This window comes from Petaurus breviceps, unplaced genomic scaffold (genome assembly GCF_028583685.1).
Source record: "Petaurus breviceps papuanus isolate PSGF00001 unplaced genomic scaffold, PetGlider_PUasm1.0 90842, whole genome shotgun sequence".
NCBI lineage: Eukaryota > Metazoa > Chordata > Mammalia > Diprotodontia > Petauridae > Petaurus > Petaurus breviceps.
The window spans coordinates 14,500,196-14,513,647 of NW_027187358.1; the positions used below are offsets into that span (position 1 = coordinate 14,500,196).

The 13,452-nt window shown below is 37.9% G+C and overlaps 1 protein-coding gene across 15 annotated transcripts in view; it reads right to left on the reverse strand.

Annotated features, from left to right (window-relative positions):
• The window catches only part of NRXN1 (neurexin 1), a 1,464,789-nt gene that overhangs the window by 416,238 nt on the left and 1,035,099 nt on the right, over positions 1-13,452 (reverse strand). The window lies entirely within an intron of this gene.

Consider the following 13,452-nt stretch of genomic DNA (forward strand, 5'->3'; position numbering starts at 1 on the left):
ATCAAGGCTATATAATTTTGTTGCTATTCTATTAATTGGCTTTAGTTTAATACGTTCAGTAAAGAGGAAAAGAAGATAGAAATGCTTTAAATGAAATAGCATGGTTAACTCAATTTTAAAATACACTCACTAAATCTACCAGTAGGTCTTTCAGAAAAATGTTGGATCACTCACTGCCTATTGCACTGAGTGAGACACAGAGATGCAATGGGATGTGGTGGGAAAAACCATATTGAAGGATTCAGCAGAACTGGGCTCTAATCTTCACTCTTCTGCTAGTCATGTGACTCTGGGCAATGTTGCATGTGACATCTGTTTCCTCATTTGTAAAATGAGTGTATTACCTACCTTGTTAACCTCCTAAGGTTGCTATAGGGATCAATCATATTTAGTGATAAGAGCTGGCTTTTAAGGTTTGTCGAGTGCTTTACCTGCATCACATTCTATTGGATCCTCACAAGAATGATGTAAGAGAGATGAAATTATAATCCCCATTTCACAGAGGAGGACAGTGAGGCACAGAGAAATTAGGGTAACTCAGCTAAGGTGTCAGAGACAAGATTTGAACTCAGGTCTTCCTGATTCTCAAGTATTCCATGCCCTGAACCACCCAGCAAGGGATCAAATGAAATGTATTTGAAAGGGAATACTTTGTAAAGAATGAGAAATCAACTGAAATCCTACTCTAACACAAGGAGTCATACCAAGCAACTGACTCTGAGTTCTCTAAGGTTGTACCAGCAGAACTGGAGCTCTGGCAAGGCCTGCTTAAGGCCTTGGTGGCACCTGTCACCTGAGGATCGGCCTACGTTTGAAGAGATTCACCACCACAACACCAAAAGGAAGGAAGGGAGAAGTTAGGATGAATATCAGTGGAGCTATTATCCACCTGATGCAAGTATGGATCTTTTCAAGTCAAATAAAGAGCTAAGTATCAGATATTAATAAGATATTGTGCAATCTCACAGATTCTAACTGTTTTTCAGAATTACTAAGGACTACACTAGAAATAAAAATCAAATGTGCACATTAGCTCTAAAAAAGGAAATAATTGACTCTTGTTACTTTCTAAAGATGCAGTAATATACAGATTAACCTTGCTTCTTAGAGTAAGTCTGCAAGAAATGAGAGGGTCGTCCAGAAGAGTGGATCAAATCGCAACAACTCAACTGTTATCTAACTTTGTCAAAGAAAAGAAGGGTTTATTCTGGTGGAACAGGTAGATAACTAATAGATGAGCAGCCACAAGCCTCAGTAGTCATGCTTACACTGCCGATAATAGATAACTTCTGTGTACGCTGGGTCTTATTTAACAAGCAGCATCTAGTAGCTGTCAGAATATCCAGCATTACTCACACACACAAATAGACATATGTAAATATATGTGTGTATATATTTATGTATGTAAATATATATGTGTGTGCACACACATACAGATTTACCGCTACATGCATAGAACTATGTGTGATGCCAGGTCTTCTTTTCATGGAAATTCAAATAGTTGATGGTGGTGATAATGAAACACTTGGATTCTGTCTTAATAAAAAGAGATCTTTTGTTTTAACAAGTTAGTTGTTATCAAATGTATTTGCTTCCTTCCTTTCACCATTGCTTCCTCCACCATTGAATTCAATAAGAGAATTCTTTGTGAGAACAGGGAAAGGCATATTTAGTAAACAAAGAGTTCTCTTCCCCTTTAGTAAAAACTAGGGGATTAGAAAAGAGATGATTATAGGTACAGAGTTGGGGTCAGAAATAAGTTTGTGTGTGTGTGTGTGTGTGTGTGTGTTTCCCTTTGAGAAAAATGCCATTGTAAGAAAGCTAAACTCTTTTATTCTAAGTTCCAGAAATCTATTGGAGTTGCTTACATGAATACCTTAGGGAAACAATGATCAACTTGGGGTAAGGAGGTAGGGGAGATAATTTGATAACTTGTATATGAGAGGCAATATAAAGGTAAAGAAAAGGTAATGGTAAGAAAAAAGAATCAAGTGAATTGAGGTAATGGAATAAAAGGCTAGGGGTTGGGGGACTTCTATAGCACTGAGATTGAACAGTTTAAGACAGACATCTCTGAGGTTTAGGTATGTAATAGGAATAAGAGATTTGTAACTTTTCTGCTCCAGGACAAGGAAGATTAATCACTCTGGCTACTCTTTGTGTGTTTTTGACAATGGTGGACTGGCCCAATGGCCTTGGGTTAAATCATAGAATGTTTCTAGGCCTCAACTTTCTCATCTATAAAATGAATAAGTTGGACTAGATCAGATGATCAAGCAATAAGCATTTATTAAACACTTACAGTGTACTAGACACTGTGAAAGAGCTGGGAACACAAAAGAAGAAGTAAAAACTGTCCCTACCATCCTGGAGCTTACATCAGAATGGATGCTAGCATTTATTTTGGGTTTTGACCTTTGCAAAACATTCTCTCTGTCTCTCCCCTGCCTCTCTCTTTTCTTCTCTCTCTCTCTCTGTCTGTGTATGTGTGTATGTATGTATGTATAAAAAAAACCTTCCCACTAACTCTGTGAAATAGATATTATTATTATCCTTATTTTATTGATGAGGAAACTGAGGCTGACTAAGACTGTGACTTGCTTAGGGTCATACAGCTACAAAGAGCTAGCTTACTAGCACATAGATATTAAATACATAAGGTATTATTTGAACTCAGGTCTTTCTCGTTCCAAGTCCAGTACTCTATCTACTATGCCACATCAAGACATCAAGATGCCAAGATCTTCACGACTCCTTTCAGTCCTAAGAAAGGCTACAATTCTAATTTCAATGCAAAGCTATTTTTCTTAGGCCAAATCAATGTTCACTTTAGTGGATCTATGACCTTAATGATACCAATACTCTCAGTGCAGCTCATCCATACTTGTCCTTCCTGTACATCCAATATGGCAGAGTTCTGTCTTTTATTTTCCAGGTATTATATGGTGACTCTAAAATCAGAGAATCTGGGTTCAAATTTCAGCCCTGATGGTTATTACTAGTGTGTCCCTGGGCAAATCACTTAACTTTCTTGGGCCTCAGTTTCTTCATCTGTAAAAGTATTGGACTAAATGGCCCCTGAGTTCCATTCCAGTTTTAAATCTTTCATCCTAATGGCACGTGTCAGTTGTGCATCTGCTATCCTTCTCTTTTGCCACATGCTGGCCCATCCTTCTTTATTATTCTCCTTTTCTTTTTCCTACCAGATTGTTGTTTGGTACTTTAAACAAGTTAGTACAAGGTCACTCTTTGGGGATTCAGATTTATGCATTTATAGAGACCTCTCTCTGAAGGTAAATATCATAATGCAAGTTTCATTACTAAGAATTTGATTTTTAGCTCATCTTCTAACCTTTTTTCAGAGAGTATTAAGACCTAGAAACCACCAAGGCCATTGTCTAAACTGTCATGCTTGCCATTGCTTTCAGGCTCTATAAGCATCATCAGGAGAAAATGAAAGCGGTTGCTTTCACAAAGGCTTTTATACAATGTGACAAACCTCACTTTGGGGAGGGGTTCCTTTTGTGAGAAGTCACTGAAGAGTAGTCATCTTTTTTCTTTCTTGTTCATGGCTGTGCTTTGTTTTGTAGTCATCAGCTCAATTCCATTGTAGGTAGTGGAATTAGATTGTCAAGGCCTTGATATCCTCCCTATCCCCTTTATAAGCTTCATATCATTCTTTTAAAAGTAGTTTAGATCTAACACTCACAAATTCCCTGTGCTCTTAACATTTTTCTACTAACTCAGGGGCTTGGAAAAGCACTAATACTAAGCTTTAAAATAACGTTAATGTCTTTATAATTAAGTATAGTGGGTCAGACAAAGGTTTTTAGTGACATTTTTTTTCCAGTGGCTTGCCAATGAAAACAGTGTATTTCAGTTCAATAACCATGTATTAAGCCTCTGCTGCCTTCTGGAACAACACTGTTCTGTGCACTGGAGGAGAGACAGAATTTCTATACTAGGGTTGTCTATGCCATCTTGGCATTTATAGTCAAGTACCAGGATGTGAGGCTTACACAATTAAGTATTATGCAAAATAGGGCATATGAGAAGGAGTGTGGTGTGTTGGCTGACTAGAGGGTCAGCCTCAGAATCAGAAGGACCTGCCTTCAAGTCCTGCCTTTGACACACTCACTAGCTGTGTGAGTACAAAGCTAGTCACTATTCCTCTCAGTGCCCAATTCAACTTTACCAGAAGTTTTAAAATCTCAGGATTGGATCATGCCCTCCATCCTTGTTAGGTTAAATAAGATGCTCAGAAAGGTGCAAAGTACCATGAAAGATCCTAAGGAGAAAGGATAGTTGAAACCAACGAAGGTTCCATAGAGGTGACAGCATTTGGATTGAACTTTAAAGGCTGATTATAAATTGAAAAGGCAAAGAGGGATCTTACAAATAGGAAATAGTTTGACCAAAGGCAAAAAGGCAGGAAAGCCAAGTGTGTGCTAGGGTCAAGGAGCAGTTTACTTCGGCATGTACAATATGTGAAGCAGAAGATGAAACAAATTAGGGGAGCCACCAGACTGAATGGGACCATGAATATTCTCTACAATGTTTGCCAAGGTGTTTGCTGGTGCCTTCCTAGATCATAATGTGTAGCTAGATAAGCAAAGCACCAAATTAGTGCATACACATGTGCATTTGGAATGATGAGGTACAGGTGATGAACTGGGCTTCGTATTGAGTTGAAAGAGGAGAGCACCCCAAAATGTACCGTGAAATTGTCCAGTGATTTCAATGCCCTCAGACTCTTCAGCACTTTCTACCAAAGGAGTAAAACTTTCCACAAGGCACCACAACACTCCAAAGTGTGGTCAAAACTAAATTAAAATATAACTGGGAAATGTTTAACAAAATAAACCAAAGTACAACACAACATGAATAATGTTAATTTGTGACTTTTTAGGTCAATGAGCAGGCCAGGGATCTGTCTCTATTTGAATTTGACACTACTACTTTACACAACAATGTTTTTCCAATGATACTATTTATCTGTAAATCAGGGACCAGAACAAACCTAGAAGAATTAAAATTGCAAATAGAGTAAAGTAACAAACAAGAGATGGGCACCCTGAGTGTTACTTTGATATCACCAATCAATTAACTAATCAACAAGCACTTATTAAGCACCTAGTATAATAGGTGCTGCTCTATGTACTGAAGATATAAAGACAAAAATCAATGTAGAAAAAGAACAGGAGGAAGCCCTCCACTGTGTGTGGCAGGTACTCTTTGAAAGATTTATGTGAAAACACGGGCAAGAATTTCACAGGATAAGAAGACAGGGGATCTTTGGGATCTTTGCTGGTGAAGGGAATATTCACACCTGGGAAATCAGGGAGTCATAAAAAGGATCAAAATAAGCCTTCCAATAGTAACTTTGATCTTGAAACATATCTTTCTGAATAAAGGCAATTCATTATCTATATGATACTATGCAGAAAACTTTGAGATGGGTATTAATTTACTGTTTAACAAAGCAAAGATGTTCAACTGGTAAACAAGCATTTAGTTAAGACATTTAATTAAGTGGCTACTGTGTGCCAGACACTGTGCTAAGTGCTAAGGATGTAAAAAAAAATGGAAAAGACAGTTCTTGTTCTGAAGAATCTTAAAGTCTAATGGAGGAGACAATATGCAAACAACTACGTACAAGCAGGATACAGATGTGATTGCTTGGATATTACAGAAGGAAGGCACTAAATTGAGTGGGGTTAGCGAAGACTTCTTGGAGAAGTAGGGTTTTAGCTGTGACTTGAAGGAAGCCTGGAGACAGAGATGAGGAGGGAGAAAGTTCCCAGTATGGGTAACAGTGAATATGCCCAGGTGGGAAACAACATGTCTCCTATGAGGAATATCAAAGAAGCCACTATCACAGGAGGGCAAAATCCGGGATACAATACAAGAAAACTGGAAAGGTGGACATAGGAGACGGTTATAAAGAATTCTGAATGCCAAATAAAAGATTTTATATTTGACCCTCAAGGGTAAAGGAAACTACCTTAGTCTATTCGGTAAGAGAATGAAATGTTGAGACCAGAAAGTTAAGATCACTGACATTTGAATTAAGAATGGATTGTAGTGGGGAAGGACTTGAGTCGGGAAGACTAATGAGTAGACTAGTGCAATTGTTCGGATGTGAGATGATAAGGGCCTGTACCTGGGTGGTGGCAGTGCCAGAGAAGAAAATGGGGCATCTGTGAGAGACATTATGAAGGTAGAAACAGCAGGACTTGGTGATTGATTGATGATAGGGGGGTGAGAGAGAGTGAGAAGAGGAGGATGATGCTAAGGTTTGTAAGGTTGTGTGATTGGAAGGATGATGATGACCTTGACAGTAAGAGGGAAGCCAGGAAGAGGGGACTGTCAGGGGCAAAAGAGAATGAGTTCCACTTAGGACATGTTGAGGTTAAGGTGTCTAATGGACATTCAAGTCCAAATGTCCTAGGTGGCACAGTTGGTAAAGTGAATAGAGTGCTGGTCTTTGGGTCAGGAAGGGCTGGTTTTAAATCCTGTCCTAGATACTAGCTATGCCACCTTGGGTAAGTCACTCAACTTCCATTGGCTTCAGTTTCCTCACGTATAAGACAGGGCTAATGACAGCATCCAACTTCCAAAGTTCTTGTGAGACTAAAATGACATAATACTTTGTAAAGCATTTTGAAAGTCTTTTTTTTTTTGGAGGGCAATTGGGGTTAAATGACTTGTCCAAGGTCACATGGCTAGTTTTTGTGTTAAGTGTCTGAGGATGGATTTGAACTCAGATCGTCCTGACTCCAGGGCCGGTGCTCTATTCATTGCGCCACCTAGCTTAGCTGTAAGACTTCTTATAAATGTTAGTTATTGTTGTTGTTGTTGTGATAATTCCCAATAGGAAGTTGAAGATATTAGATTGGAGGACAGCAGAAAGGATAGAGATGGATAAATCAATTTGAGAACCATCCACATAGAAATGATAGTTGAATCCATGTGAGCTAATTAGATTACCAAGTGAAATAGGAAAGAAAGAGAAGAAGCCCCTAAAATTCAAGTAGCTATAGATAAATTCAATGGATTTTCACAATTTAGTTGAAACCAAATGCCTCATAGTTTTTTTTAATGCCTTTTACACATTTCAGTTTTCATTAATCGGTCCAGTACTCCATCCATCATTGTGGCACATTACTCCCTACATAAAGCTCATTGTGTACATTAAGGTGACAATGTTTGTGGTATTGAATTATACCAAATGGAAACTTTTATGGAATAGGGAATACTAATCACATTAAAGTATGCCTTCACAACAGGTCAAAAGCTGGGATATTACAACATTTTTTACAAGTTGTCTTTTGGCTTTTTAAAATGGAGGGCCATTATATCAGGACAGAATGGACAGAGAGGTTGAGGTCTTAACTGATACAAGTTTCCTTCTGTTGTAAAAAGGCAGTCAATGTGCAACAATGCCACACCAAAATTGCAGCTTCAAGATGATCAACAATGTTGGGATGAATGTTGGGGAAAGCACCACCTCTATTATTTATGCATATTTCTACATGACAAATGCTAAAGTATCAGCAGGATGACTTCTAATGCATTTATTGCAAATTAACCCTGACATCTATCACAGCATGGATTATATGGATGACTAATATTTAAAGAGGTTTTCTACAATCTCTACACTTAAGTTGTATGTCAAAGCCATATTACTCAACCTAAATTCATCAACAACCTGGTACCATTAGATGCTGATTTCACAATATAAACATACTTGACAACACGATAAATATTAAAAAAAACCAGATATAAGAACTTATTTCCGAGGATTCAAATACCTCTAATATGCCAAGTAATTATTTCGACTTACTGAGAAAAAATACAGTTTCTTTTTCTCCATGTTTAAAAATCTCCCTCTTCCCAAACATATTTCATTCATACATTTTGTTCTCCCAAGGTTAAGATTTAATGGTTAACCCATAAGCTTTCATGCAAACTTTGACTATTCAAGATTACTGCAGCATAAAACATGAGTAATTAATTTCCCCATAGATTAGCTTCCAATTTGTGATATGTGCTAAGAATGGGAACATTTTTGAAAGCTTATAATTCTTTATATGCCACCAAGTAACCAACATGAAACATTTCAACCCATTATGATTCTATTAACTGTAAGAAGCCAGCAACATCTTTTTCAGGGAAAGTTTGCTAGGCAGTCAAGTGGAAATTAAAAGTAAAACACCTATAAATAAAAGGAGCTTTTGTACATCCTACAACCTTGTCAAGATCTATTTTGTTAAACCTAAATTTCCTGAACTGTTTCTCTAGTCATTGAAGGTATGCTATGGGGAAAGAGTCACAAGAAGCAAAAGCTATAACCATTAGACTATTAAATGCAAAAGGAGTCTCAGGTGACTGAACACTAGCTTAGCCAATCAGCCCCAAATGCTGAAGCCTATGAAATCTTACCAATGTCCCCAGTACCTTGCAACACTAATAGTCCATTACTGTCCACCATTTGTCTTTCTAAATGATTATACTATAATGTGAACTACTTGAATTCAAGATCATAAGGGATGAATGAGTTTATGAAATGGGGCAGCATGAGGACACAATTCCCAAAAGCTCATTTGGTGGAATTGCAAAAGCGGTAGAAGTAAGGACAGGAAGAGATTCATCGGGTTTGGATCATTTAAGTGAGATAGTGATATAGTAATGGAATATCATAAAACATATAAAGACCCACATTCACACACACAGACATACACAGATACATACCAGATTCCAGTTCCTAAAAGGAATATCACCACCACAAAGATTAAAGGAATAAGAAACCTCACATAAGATACACTAAGGTCTGCTCATGCTTCTAGAGGGGAAAAACCAAAAAAAGAAAACAAAAAAGGCTACAACAGGAGAAAAAAAGTTTATTAAAATGAAAAGGCAATGACAAACAAGAGTCCGATGCATTACTACAAACCAGAAAGGTTAGGGAGAATGAAAGGCTTTTACACATAAATCATGGTGAAAGAAAGCTAGTAAATCCATTAATAAATGAAAAGGAGAAGGAAATACAGCACTGTCATAGTAGGGACTTCAATATTGAACTGTTTGTCTGAAGCAGAAAAATGGAAGTGATTTTAGATAATAAATAAATACTGAAAGCCTCATTTAGATAATTCAGGATAAATTCAAATGAGAAAGCAGTAGAAATGTCACACATATACAGTAATGTACAATTAGAAGTCTTAGAATCTTAAAGGTGTGATTAGAAGTAAAAAAAAAAGAGCTGTTTAAGAAATGGAGAACTTTGGTAGACAGGACCAGTATAAACACCCTTGTGAGACCAGACAACTTTCCTACACAAACTGTCTTATCTGCCATGCGTGTATGCTTCTATGTATTCAGGGATTTAGAATGCCTCTATCAAGACTCTCCTCATATAAAAGGTTCAGAACAATTCATGAATATTGAATCAAAATATTAAAGGAAATGTATATTGGAAAACATGGATAGGTGAAATAGAAATGTGATATTTTTGTGGAAATGTAGTATAGCTGTGTCTAGTTAAGGCAGAGGGATGTAGCCCAGAGGTGTAAAACCTGGTTGACCACTCTCAACACTCCTGAGAATGGTCTGAACCAGTTAAAAATGTAATTGGGAAATATTTAACAAATAAAAATTCAATGAAGTATAAATGATATTAACATGTGGTTTTCTAAGTCAATTTGTGTCCCATGGTGATCCTTATGTAAAGTTTAGTGGCTCCTGTTTCTTTCTTTCTTTTTTTTTTTTTTAAAGCAATAGGAGTTAAGTAACTTGCTCAAGGTTACATGGCCAGTTATTTCTGGGTGTGGTGTTGAGTATCTGAGGCCGGATTTGATCCAGGTCATCCCGACACTGGAGCCGGTGCTGTTACTCGCTGAGCCACCTGGCCGCCCCTAAGCAATTGGGGTCAAGTAACTTGCTCAGGGTTACACGGCCAGGTGTTTCTGGGTGGGTGCTAAGTGTCTGAGCCTGGGATTCGATCTCCAGGTCTTCTCAACACTGGAGCCGGTGCTCTTACTCGCTGTGCTACCTGGCTGCCAGTGGCCCCTGTTTCTATATGAGTTTGACACCCTGGTGCAGTGGATAGGACACTGGTCTTGGAATGAGGAAGACCAGGGGTCAAATCCCATTTTAGACACTTACTGGTTGTGTGACCCTGGGAAAATCACTTAACCTCTCTGAGCTTCAGTTTCTTTATCTGTAAAGATCAGGGTGGAGTCATGACCTCTCAATTCACCTCTACCTTTAAATCTATGATCCTATAAATTTCAGAAAAGTTGATGAGATGAAAAGGTTGGCATTCCTTCACTAGGAATTCCCAAGTACCAGTGAAATTACAGGTCAGTAAAAGAAAAACCACCACAACAAATATACTACAGATCACCTAGTCAGGTGAAAGAAATAGATGATGAGGTCCTGATAAAGTTTAGTAAATATCTAGCAAGGCATTGTGCTATGCACTGGTCATGGAACTGTCATAGGAGTGAGTTCTAACAATAAACAGTGGCAAGATGGGGTGGGAAGGCTTTGACTACTATTACAGTTTCTAGAAATCTTCTTTCACTAAATGGCAAACATTCAATAAACTCATGACCTGCTTTGCTAGCAAATATTTTTCAGAGGGTAGAGGGAATGTCAAGAAAGAACTATTGCTCTGGATTTATATAGAAAATCTACTGGGTCACGTAGAACTGAAAAGAATGGGAATGGTAAAAAGTGGCTATATGTTTTTGAGGTATTATTATCTTAAGAGTTTATGAGAGGCCAAAAGATGATGTTATGCATAATTAGTTGTGTACCCCAGGTTTGGGGCAGCTAGGTGGTACAGTAGATACAACATGGATTCAGGAAAACTCCTCTTCTTAACTTCAAGTCTGACAGACAATTACTAACTATGTGTCCTTGGGCAAGTTACTTAATTGTGTTTGCCTCAGTTTCCTCATTTATAAATGAGTTAGAGAAGGAAATTGCAAACCACACCAATATCTTTGCAAAGAAAATCCCAAATGGGGTTACAAAGAGTCAGAAACGACTGAAAAACAATTGAACAACAAATCCTAGGTTTGAGGGAACATTATTTTTAAAATTGAGGTAAATTATAGGTATAATCTTATTGTATAAAATGCTAAAAGGGAAGAGATTTATGAAAATTCAAAAGACATAAGGAACCCAAGGAGACCAATATAGTTGCACCACAAACTTTTGAATAAACATAGACTTTCAAAGTCTAACAGGAATAAGGTAGGTAGGGAAAGACAAAAGAGTGCTATATGAGTTTAAAAGAAGAGTGGCAAAATTCAGCACAATATGAATCTTTCAAAAATACAAAGACAACACAAAGGACACTCTGAGCTATCAATATGCAAGGTAAAAAGAATGAAGGGTTAGGAGTAATGCTTGCATCCTAACAGATAAAAAACAGAAGATGGGGGGGAAGCTAGGTGACTCAGTGAATAGAGCACTGGCCCTGGAGTGAGAGGACCCAAGTTCAAATCCAGCCTCAGACACTTAACACTTACTAGTTGTGTGACCTTGGGGAAGTCACTTAACCCCAATTGCCCTGCCTTGCCCTCTCCAAAAAGATTTAAAAACAACAACCATAAAATGGAATTTCTGAATTCCTTTTTAATCCCTTCTTAAGGAGAATGACCTTCATATTGGAAAGAACAAAGCAAACATGACCAAGAAGGAACTGAGTGCCAACATAGGTAAAGAAATAATAAAAATAGCACCTACCTGTACTAAGTGAGTTATTTGTAGTGCATCTCAATGTAAAAATAAAGACCCTAAAACATTTAAGGGTTTTAGTTGACTTCAAGCTAGACCTAAGCCAACAATATGATATATAGCTGCCAATGATAGGATGTCAGGCAGCATTAATTGAACTATGGTATTCAAGGTAGTACCTCTATTCTCTTGGCCAAGACAAATTAGACCCTAGGGTACTGAAAGAACTTGCAGGTGTATTGGATGAATGGATGATGGTGACCTGTAAAGATCACCAAAATGGCAGATGAGAGCAATGCAAAAAGAATTAAGACAGGCTAATGCTGTCCCTATTTTCAAAGAAGGGAAGATAGATTCTGGGAATGATTGCCCAGTGGGCTTGATGAGTCTCCCTGGAAAGATGCTAGAATACATTATTAAACATATAATTTGTGAGCACTTAAAAAGGGAAGCAGTGATCATTAGCAGCCAGCATACAGATTCACTAAGAATAAGCCATGCCAGACTAATTTCATTTCCTTCTTTGATCAGGTTATTAGACTGGCTTATCGGGGAACACTGTAGACACACTATATCTAGATTTCAGCAAGTCATTTGACAAAGTCTCTTCAGGATTACTTGTGGACACAATAGATAAATACAGACTTGATGTTAAGCACAGCCATATGGATTTCCAATTTGTAACAACTATACTAAAATATTATTGATTACTAGATTAATGTGAACCTAGAAATATTCAATCAATGAACAATAAATGTTTATTAAGATCCTACTATGTGCAGAGTACAGACGAAAATACAAGTGATATAGTCTCTTCTATCAAGGAGCTAACATTCTACTGGGGATGGGGGGGATAGGGGCAGAATTAGGGTACAGAATACTCATAGACAAGTGAATTAAGGAAACATAAAGCGATTTTAGAAGAAGCATTAATAACATGGAGAATCAAGAAAACCCTCTTGATGGAAGTGATGGTTAAGTTTAGCCTTGAAAATATTTAAGAGGTATAAGAGGCAGAGTTGAAAAGGGATAGCATCCTGGGTAAGGGGTCATCCTATAAAATGGCATGGAGGTGAGGGATAGAATGGCCTGTAAGGGATAGCAAGTATGACAGTTTGGCTGCCATGCAGAATATCTGAGGGGAAATCCTCACCATGACCTCCAATGCCTCAACACCTCAATTCTTTCCCAGGTCATTAACATGTGCACTGGCTACATCTTCTCCCTTCCCCATCAAAACCCTTGGTGAACCAGTCCAATTCTATAATCTTCTTCTCTCAAATCCTTTACCCCCTCATCCTATCCAAGATCTTATCCTGCCAAACCTCAGTCTTACATCACCTTCTTGATCTGCTGCTTTTGCTTCTATTCTTGTATTGCTAGACGAAGATGTAGAAATTAATGCAACCCTTCTCATTGGGTCCACTATAAATTTATGTTATGTAACCTCAACTGGGTCATCAATACAACAAAGTCATCTTTTCTGTTGATTCACTATACCATTCATTATAATGGTTTTAAAAAATCTTTTTACCCTTCCTCAAAACTACCACAGCTCCCCTGCCCTGCCCCCAGCTCTCTCAGCTAAAAATTTTTCACCTAAAAAATTGAGGCCATAGGGTGGCCAGGTGGCTCAGCGAGTAAGAGCACCGGGTCCAGTGTCGGGATGACCTGGATCAAATCCGGGCTCAGATACTCAGC